Raw genomic sequence first — 11,016 nt, 5'->3', positions numbered from 1 at the left:
TGTGTGTGTGTGTGTGTGTGTGCACGTGTATGTATGTCTGTGTCCATATATCATGGAAAGGCCGTATGAGCACACAGTGAGAAGGCAGTTGTCTGTACAAACCAGGAAGAGAGCTCTCACTAGAAACTGAGTCTTCCAGATGGAGATTGTGAACTTCTAGGCTGTAGAGCTGTGAGAAAATAACTTCCTGTTGTTTAAGCCACCCAAGTTATTGCTTTGTGTTAGAGCAGTCCAGGAAAACTAATACACTACTTAGTCCAGGCAATCCTGAAAAAACCCTAAGTTTCCGCATCTGAGCGGCTGTTCCCGTGAGAGCTAGGGCCTGGAGGAGGAGAGCAAGACTGAGCCATCGGGGAGCAACTTGCCCACAGAGGTAAAGGGCAGGAGGAGGTGCTAACATAAACGTGCCCAGTTTCCCTCCTGAATTTATCAGTGAGATAAATCACTCTGTTTTCAGAGGAAAGATTCAGGGGTGAGGCAAGAAACAAAAAGTATTTAGGGGAAATTCCCCCCACGGAACCTAGAGGAGTAAGTACCACCCCCACCTTTGTCATGGCAATACCCATCCAAATAGACACCTAGAAACGTGTCTTCTCTAGAAACTTCCCTCTCCTTTGCTCCCCACTGTCACCACGTCATTTCTCTCCACCCACCTGGTGTTTCCTCTCTGACCTGACTGATATGCAGTCCTACCTTCATCATGTGGGACACTTGATGAGAAATCACGGCCACAGTCCCAGCCTGTGTGCCACAGTGCATGACGCTACACACAGCACTCTGCCCCAGAGTTGCCACGAGAAATGTGATCCTGAGAACATCTATCTCATGCCTAAAATAGTCCAATTGCTTTCATGAAAAATAATCCAGACTCCTAAGTATGACAGTTTTATACACAAGAGTTTACATATATCAATCCCCAAAAAGGAAGGGTGGAGGAAGTGTAAGAAGGAAAACTGGCAGACTCTTCATACTGGTGAATACTTATAAATATAGATGCAAGAATCTGAAATTGATATAAAATGCAATGGGGAGAAGAGTAAGTGGTTATTAAGCTCTCTGAACACACAAAATCCTAAAAGAATAATCTGAAGTGGGTGGGACACCCTGTGATTAGAACCCCGCCTGAACAGAGGGGCTGGGCTGTTCTGAAGGAGCCCAGTACGTTTCCTGTCACCAGCCTTCCTCAACTTCCCTTTTCTTGTCCTTTTGCTCAGACCAAAAATGTTGCTGTGTTTGCCTTTGCCTGGGCTCTTCTTGCCTGTCACTTCCCTAAGACCACTCCAGTGGATGACTTTTGCACCCCAAGAGAGAGAGCGTTCCTCAGAACTCCGAAGTCATGTCCCCACCCAACACAGTCTCACACTGCTCTGTCGTCCCCTTCCCCTCCAGCACAAACCTTGCCCTCTGACTACTTCCCTACTAGAGAAATCCCACAAGCCTTCCACAACCACATGACTCTTAGAAAGGCTTTCATTTCCTTCTCAACTCTTATTCAAATGATTCACTCTCTCTTTCTGGCCTACAAGCATATTTCCTGTGGCTAGCCTATATCCTCCACCCACTCTTACCTTCAACAGCAAAATGGTCTCAGTCTGAGAGCTATGAAAACTCCTAAGTGGACCACTTACTAGAACCACCAATTCCCCACTGTAAAATGACAAAATTGGAAAAAATTGATATTTTCTAATTCCATTTCAACTTTATTGAAATTGGCCGGTGCTTCTGTTCATTTCTGTTTACATAGAATTTTCTTTCTCTTCTCTGCTTCTTTGTCTTAATGTCATACTTTTCTATGATCTCATACTGCTTTCTACTTACTTTTGTTTGAATTCCCTGTGTCTCCTCTCTATCTTATCACCAATTCTATCCTAAACTCCCTACCCATTCATTCTAAGCAGCGCCCTGACTAAATTTTAAATCCTAAAGTATTGCCTTTCACTTGATTCTTAGATTTCTGTGTGTAAATATATGAACCACAGACAAAGCATTAATATCTCAAGAGAAAAGACAAGAAACAAATAAATTACAAAACACATAGATATACCGGGTAAGGTATACTTTTAAAAATTATTTATACTTGCCTACATTAAACTCAAGATAAGAAAATCTGCAAGAAACAAAAAAGTAAGAAATTAAAAACTAGATAGGGAAATAGAAGCTAACAGTTGAGCTTCACAAGACATTGACAAGAGTTAGTTCCTGAGGGCTTTGACTACAGCATACACATAGGTCATGAAATCATGTTGAGACCATCAAATAAAAGTGCAAGTTGAAGGAGAAATCTTCTACTGTATCCTCAGTAAAGCTGGCCCGGGGAAAAAAAACTGAACCAAAAGACAAGAAGGAATCTTGTGGTCACCTTACGCTCTGGCTAATTTTTTTTCTTTCTGTCCTCACAAAAATTTGTAATCACAGGTTTGCTCTCACATGTGTTTAGAGATTAAAAGTATTCTATTGTCTCGTAATGCCCAATCCAAGAAATTAACAATAAAAAATGATTCCAAGCTTGTAGTAGTACTATATCACTCAGAAGCACACAAAACTGATTTCTGGCACTCTATCACTCCAAAGTGAACACAAAAATAGTCAACACAATCAACACAGTCTTCTTTTTTGTGATATAGGCAGTCTGTGTTTTGTCCAGTTTCAAAATGCACAAATTTTAGTCAGCAAGGTTTTAGTTAACTAACACAAATTTCCCAAAAACAAATTAGAAATTTGTGGCACAAATTTCAGTTGTCACAGTATATTAACTCTTAGTAACTGCATGAAGTATAAACTACCACTAGGTCTTTAGTCCATGAATCACCATGGAAACAACAAATCCACATTATAATCAGTGGCCAATTGCTTTACATATGTCAAAGTTTGTCAGTTTTACTACTGTTCTGTGCAAAAACACCAAAACGTATAAGCATGTAGTCTTGTGGTTTCACTGTATACCAGTAATAAACCCGCACAACATCTGACATGAATGAATGATAGAAAGAGGAAATTAGACAACAAACATGAATGTGTAAAGAAGAAAAGGGCCAATGCTAGAAGCAAGATTTGAATTAAATATAAAAGAAGCTATAGAGCAAATAGCTGACCATGGGAATGTGAGAATGCCACTGTTTGAGACTATAGAGGTGAAGCTAGAGGAACCTGGTGAAGGCAAACTTAACCAGTGAGGAAAGTGATTGTGGTGAAAAGAATGAAGGTATATTAAACGAAGTGACACTGGCAGAAGACTTCCCATTAAAGGAACTCTCAGAGATATCCCCCAAGAGGGAAAACGTGAAGTATAAAATATCAGAAGCTGACCCAAACATTAAAAGGAGTATGAAAACTCACCAAAGAATAAAAGGTAATCCATATCTTTAACTTATAGAAGAAAAAGGCAAACATTGTTCAAAACATTCTTGGGTAAGTTCATACAAGGGAAAAAATGACTTGATTTCTGAATGTTTTAATGTTTTAAATTATAATGTGCCAAATCGACCAAGTAGAAGAAAGGATATCAGAGATTGAAGATCAACTCAATGAAATAAAATGAGAAGGCAAGATCAGAGAAAAAAGAGTGAAAAGAAATGAACAAAGCCTCCAAAAAATATGGGATTATGTGAAAAGACCTAATCTACGTTTAATAGGTGTACCTGAATGTGACAGAGAGAACGAATCCAGCTGGAAAACACTCTTCAGGATGTTATCTAGGAGAACTTCCCCAACCTCGCAAGGCAAGCCACTGTTCAAGTCCAGGGAATACAGAGAACACCACAAAGAAATTCCTCAGGAAGAGCAACCCCAAGGCACGTAATCACCAGATTCACCAGGGTTGAAATGAAGGAAAAAATGCTAAGGGCAGCCAGAGAGAAAGGTCGGGTTACCCACAAAGAGAAGCCCATCGGATTCACAGCAGATCTCTTGGCAGAAACCCTACAAGGCAGAAGAAAGTGAGGGCCAATACTCAACATCCTTAAAGAAAAGAACTTTCAACCAAGAATTTCAAATCCAGCCAAACTAAGCTTCATAAACGAAGGATAAATAAAATCCTTTATGAACAAGCAACTACTGAGAGATTTCATCACCACCAGACCTGCCTTACAAGAGTTCCTGAAAGAAGCACTAAACATAGAAAGGAACAGCCAGTACCAGCCACTCCAAAAACGTGCCAAATGGTAAAGACCATCTACACAATGAAGAAACTGCATCAGCTAATGGGCAAAACAACCAGCTAGAATCAAAATGGCAGGATCAAATTCACACATAACAATATTAACCCTAAATATAAATGGGCTAAATGCCCCAATCAAAAGACACAGGCTGGCAAATTGGATAAAAACTCAAAACCCATTAGTGTGCTGTATCCAGGAAACCCATCTCACATGCACATAGGCTCAAAATAAAGGGATGGAGGAAGATTTATCAAGCAAATAGAGAGAAAGAGAAAAAACCAGGAGTTGGAATCCTACTCTCTGATAAAATAGACTTTAAACCAACAAAGATCAAAAGATAGAAAGAAGGGCATTACATAATGGTAAAAGGATCAATGCAACAAGAAGAGCTAAGGATCCTAAATATATATGCATCCAATACAGGAGCAGCCAGATACATAAAGCAAGTTCTTAACAACCTGCAAAGAGAGTTAGACTCCCACGCAATAATAGTTGGAGACTTTAACATTCCACTGTCAATATTAGACAGATCAACGAGAAAGAAAACTAACAAGGATATTCAGGACTTGAACTCAGATCTGGACCAAGCAAACCTAATAGACATTTACAGAACTCTCCACCCCAAATCCACAGAATATACATTCTTCTCAGCACCACATCACACCTACTCTAAATTGACCACATAATTGGAAGTAAATCACTCCTCAGCAAATGCAAAAGAACAGAAATCATAACAAACAGTCTCTCCGACCATAGTGCAATCAAATTGGAAATCAGGATTAAGAAACTAACTCAGAAGCATACAACATCATGGAAACTGAGCAACTTGCTCTTGAATGTTGACTGGATAAACAATGAAATAAAGGCAGAAATAAAGATGTTCTTCTAAACCAATGAGAACGAAGACACAACATATCAGAATCTCTGGGACACATTTAAAGCAATGTCTAGAGGAAAATTTACAGCAATAAATGCCCACATGGGAAGCATGGAAAGATTGAAAATCGACACCCTGTCATCAAAATTGAAAGACTTAGAGGTGCAAGATCACCTCTAAGTGATCAAAAAAACTCAAACACTAGCAGAAGACAAGAAATAACTAAGATCAGAGCAGAACTGAAGGAGATAAACACACACACACAGACACACACACACACACACACACACACACACACCCCTTCAAAAAATTAATAAATCCAGGAGCTGGTTTTTTCAAAAGATCAAGGAAATAGACAGACCACTAGCCAAATCGATAAAAAAGAAAAGAGGAAGAATCAAACCCTTAATAAACCAATAACAAGGGCTGACGTTGAGGCAGCTATTAATAGCCTACCCACCAAAAAAAGCCCAGGTCCAGATGGGTTCACAGCCAAATTCTACCAGACATACAAAGAAGAGCTGGTACCACTCCTTCTGAAACTATTCCGAACAATCCAAAAAAGGGAATCCTTTAAATATTCTTTTATGAGATCAACATCATCCTGATACCAAAATCCGGCAGAGACTCAACAAGAAAAGAAAACTTCAGGCTCAACAAGAAAGGAAAACAAAAATCTTCAATAAAATACTGGCAAACCAATTGCAACAGCACATCAAAAAGCTTATCCATTAAGATCAAGTAGGCTTCATCCTGGGGATGCAAGGCTGGTTCAACCTACACAAGTCTACAAACATAATTCACCACATAAACAGAATCAAAGACAAAAACCACATGATTATATCAATAGAGGCAGAGAAGGCCTTTGACAAAATTCAACAGCCCTTTATGCTAAGAATTCTCAATAAACTAGGTATCAACGGAACGTATCTCAAAATAATAAAAGCTATTTACTACAAAACCACAGACAATCTGATATGGAATGGGCAAAAACTGGAAGCATTCCCTTTGAAATCTGGCACTAGACAAAGATACCCTCTCTCACCACTCCTATTCAATATAGTATTGGAAGTTCTAGCCAGAGCAATTAGGCAAGAAAAAGAAATAAAGTGCTTTAATTAGGAAAGGAGGACGTCAAATTGTCTCTATTTGCAGATGACATGATTGTATACTTATGAGACCCCATCGTCTCAGCCCAAAATCTCCTGAAACTGATAAGCAACTTCAGCAAAGTCTCAGGATACAAAATCGGTGTGCAGAAATCACAAGCATTTCTATACACCAATAACAGACTTAAAGAGAGCCAAATCAAGAATGAATTCCATTCACAATTGCTACAAAGAGAATAAAATATCTAGGAATACAACTAACAAAAGATGTAAAGGACCTCTTTATGGAGAACTACAAACCACTGCTCAACGAAATAAGAGAGGACCCAAACAGATGGAGAAACATTCCATGCTTATGGTTGGGAAGAATCAGTATTATGAAAATGGCCATACTGCCCAAAGTAATTTATAGATTCAATGCTATCCCCATCAAGCTACCTATGACCCTCTTCACAGAACTGCAAAAAACCACCTTAAACTTCATATGGAACCAAAAGAGAGCCCACATAGCCAAGAAAATCCTAAGCAAAAAGAACAAAGCTGGAGGCATCACGTTACCTGACTTCAAACTATACTACAAGTCTACAGTAATTGAAACAGCATGGTACTGGTACCAAAACAGAGATATAAACCAATGTAACAGAAGAGAGACCTTGGAGGCAATGCCACACATCTACAACCATCTAATCTTTGACAGACCTGACAAAACAAGCAATGGGGAAAGGATTCCCTGTTTAATAAATGGTGTTGGGAAAACTGGCTCGCATATGCAGAAAGCAGAAACTGGACCCCTTCCTGACACCTTACACTAAAATTAACTTCAGATGGATTAAAGACTTAAACATAATACCTAACACCATAAAAACCCTCCAGGAAAACCTAAGCTAAACCATTCAGGCCATAGGCATAGGCAAGGACTTCATGACTAAAACACCAAAAGCATTGGCAACAAAAGCCAAAAGAGACAAATGGTATCTAATTAAACTCCAGAGCTTCCGCACAGCAAAAGAAACAATCATTAGAGTGAACCAGCAACCAAAAGAATGGGAAAAAATTTTTGCAATCTACCCATCTGACAAAGGGCTAATATCCAGAATCTACAAAGAACTAAAACAGATTTACAAGAAAAAAAAGAAACAAACAAACCCATTCACATTGAGATTCTCACGCCAGTTAGAATTTCAATCATTATAAAATCTGGAGACAACAGATGCTGAAAAGGATGTGGAGAAATAGGAACACTTTTACACTGTTGGTGGGAATGTAAATTAGTTCAAACATTGTGGAAGACAGTGTGGCGATTCCTCAAGGACCTAGACATAGAAATTCCATTTGACCCAGCAATCCCATTACTGGGTATATATCCAAAGGATTATAAATCGTTCTATTATAAGGACACATGCACACGAATGTTCATTGCAGCACAGTTTACAATAGCAAATACCTGGAACCAACCCAAATGCCCATTGATGATAGACTGGACAGGGAAAATGTGGCACATATACACCATGGAATACTATGCAGCCATAAAAAATGATGAGTTCGTGTCCTTTGTAGGGACATGGATGAACCTGGAAACCATCAATCTCAGGAAACTGACACAAGAACAGAAAATCAAACACCACATGTTCTCACTCATAGCTGGGTGTTGAACAATGAGAACACATGGACACAGGGAGGAGAGCATCACACACTGTAGTCTGTGGGGAGGAACTAGGGGAGGGACAGTGGGGGGTGAGGAGTTGGGGAGGGATAACAAGGGGAGAAATGCCAGATATAGGTGATGGGGAGGAAGGCAGCAAACCACATTGCCATGTATGTACCTATGCAACAATCCTGCATGTTCTTCACATGTACTCCAAAACCTAAAACACAATTAAATATATATTAAAAAAAGATCTGGAGACAACAGATACTGGAGAGGATGTGGAGAAATAGGAACAATTTTACACCGTTTTGGGGAGTGTAAATTAGTTCAACCATTGTGGAAGACAGTGTGGTGATTCCTCAAGGACCTAGAAATAGAAATTCCATTTGACCCAGCAATCCCACTATTGGGTATATACCCAAAGGATTATAAATCATTCTATTATAAAGACACATGCACACGTATGTTCATTGAGGCACTGTTTATAATAGCAAAGACCTGGAACCAACCCAAATGTATACCCAAAGGATTATAAATCATTCTATTATAAAGATGCATGCACATGTATGTTCATTGTGGCACTGTTTACAATAGCAAAGACCTGAAACCAACCCAAATGCCCATCGATGATATACTGAACAAGAAAAATATGGCACATATACACCATGGAATACTATACAGCCATAAGAAAACGATGAGCTCATGTCCTTTGTAAGGCCATGGATGAATCTGGAAATCATCATTCTTAGCAAACTGACACAAGAACAGAAAATCAAACACAGCATGTTCTCACTTATAGGCGTGTGTTAAACTATGAGAACACATGGACACAGGGAGGGGAGCATCACAGACTGGGGTCTGTTGGAGGGGCGCCAAGGGAGGGACAGCAAGGGGGTGGTGAGGTCGGGGAGGGATAACATGGGGAGAAATACGAGATGTAGGTGAAAGGTAGATAAAGGCAGCAAACCACATTGCCAAGTGTGTACCTATGCAAAATCCTGCATGATCTGCACATGTACCCCAGAACCTAAAGTACAATTAAAAAAACAAAAGATGAGAATCATGGTGAAGAAAGATTGGTAAGGGAATGATGTCGATTTTGAACTCAATTTGACTCCCATTCAAGACAACTGTGTTGCCTCTGGAGGTAGCATGCACGTTGCACATAGTGTTAAAGGCAGCCTGGCTGCAAAGAATAACATGACAATGTGAATAGCGCCTCCTAGAGTTGTGCAACATGGCCCAAATATTCTTCCTCTTCTAAGCTTACATTTTAGTGAAAGATGCAGAAATGGGTAGGCAAGATATTTTTAAATGGTGTTTGTTGCCATAAAGAAAACAAACTCTCAACTCTGCAAAAAAAAAAAAAAAAAAAAAAAAAGGAACCAAGGTCTAAGAGGTCTCTGGTTCCACTGATAGAATTTTCACCTTAGCCATCATGCTGAGGCAGCCTCGTTGAAAGTTACTGCTTGTAGAATCCCAGCATATTTCCCAAGATTTGTTCTGGCCTTGGCCTGCGTTTACAATATTGACACTGTCTGTGAGTCCTGGGCATTTATTTAAGGTCCAGCAAGTGAAAGCCTACTTCCATAAAGACATATCTTTGCTCTAGTGGATGCTGTGGTCAGCCAGCAATACACCCTCTTCAGGACAAATATGCTTATTCCTCAGCTTCAGGGAGTGTTGGCTGCTGGCCAATCACAAATGTGTCACTCTAAAGATAGCCTTATGCAGAAGGGAGTCACTTTGCCTAAGGGGGCAGTCTTTCCCTAGAGAAAGCCCACATCAAATATAGCTGTACAATGGTATGAGCCCATTACGTCATTTTAGAAAAGCTTTGAAGGGCTATCTTAGCTCCATAACTCTCCATGAGGTTGTTAGATCACAGGTCCATGTCTCTCTGCTCAGTCCTGCTTTCCTCTCTCTTTTGCTAGTGCTGATCCATAGAGTATTCGCCAGCACGCATCCTGCAGGCAGAGGCTCATCTGAGTTTTCCTCAGAAACTGACCTGGGACACTCACCTACTCTCTACATAGAACCACTTGATACTCATCTTAAGGAAACCCATCTTAAGCAGCCACAACCAACCACAATGAAAACCTCAAATGGCCACTAGAAGCAAAGTCCTACAACTGCCCGTTCAGTCCACAGCAGTAAAACGGCAGCTGCATGGTGTATAAAAAACAGTCATGGTCAACCACATAGGCCACTGCACATTAACAAGGTCAAAGACTCATGGTCACAGCCTGCTTACCAAAACCAAAGGCCACTTATGTTGGTTCCACCAAAAGATTCTTAACAAATTATTCCATTCTCCATTTTCATAATACTTTATTCCCTGTAGTTGTCTCCTAACAAAGGTCCTAGCTGCTTGGCTGACCCTCTCCTGAATTGAACTTTTTCTATTTAACTGTAGATATCAAGCTTTCATCCTACTCAAAATTAGAAAAACGTGTGCTAAAAATTTACACCGACTTTTGTTGTATCTTTCTTTTCAATAATAAGCGTTATTTTATTTGTTGATGTTGTTACAGAAACTAATTATACTAGCCACAAAAAAAGCGTTTTCCTGAGTTGAAGAGGGAGGCAGTTACTCTCCAAAATGTTATATAAAACAGTGTATAACATCAGTATTAAAATATTCAGTTTTACCTTGTGTTTACCACTTTGATTTTCTGCAATTTTGTTGAACAAAATAACATAAAAGATTACATGTTTATTTTCTCTTCAGGAATGTAAAGGTCTAATTATTCAAACAGTTTTTAATGATAAAACTAAACTCTGAAGGTGTCTACAAATTTGGCATTTTTTTTCTCTCTTCCTCTTTTAAAATCAGAAGTCTAACAAGGATTAGAAAAAACAAAACTCTGTTCAGTATTTCTGACAAAGTAGAAAGGGTAAAAACATAAAAACCAGATACTCCTGGGCTTTTGTTGTAAGCAAACCCATCTTAAGCAGAGCATTGTTATACTGTAGCTCTTTACTAGATTCGATATAGATGAAGTTTCTTTCTCTACTTGGGATTTACCTCAGTGAAATGGGTTATGAAATATTTCACTCTATCATTTTCCCAGAAGTCGTCTCTGAGTTCTAACATGTTTATTTTCATATAAATTTTGGAATTCTAGTTGCATTTTCTCCCTTGCTTTAAGAAATATATAGACAATAGTGAAAGTGAACTTAAATACAAATAACTTAGGTGCTGGCCGGGCACGGTGGCTCAAG

Source organism: Sapajus apella, unplaced genomic scaffold (genome assembly GCF_009761245.1).
Source record: "Sapajus apella isolate SASKATOON/1434 unplaced genomic scaffold, GSC_monkey_1.0 scaffold119, whole genome shotgun sequence".
NCBI lineage: Eukaryota > Metazoa > Chordata > Mammalia > Primates > Cebidae > Sapajus > Sapajus apella.
The sequence above is the reverse complement of the archived record's forward strand: the minus strand, read 5'-3'. Positions refer to the sequence as shown.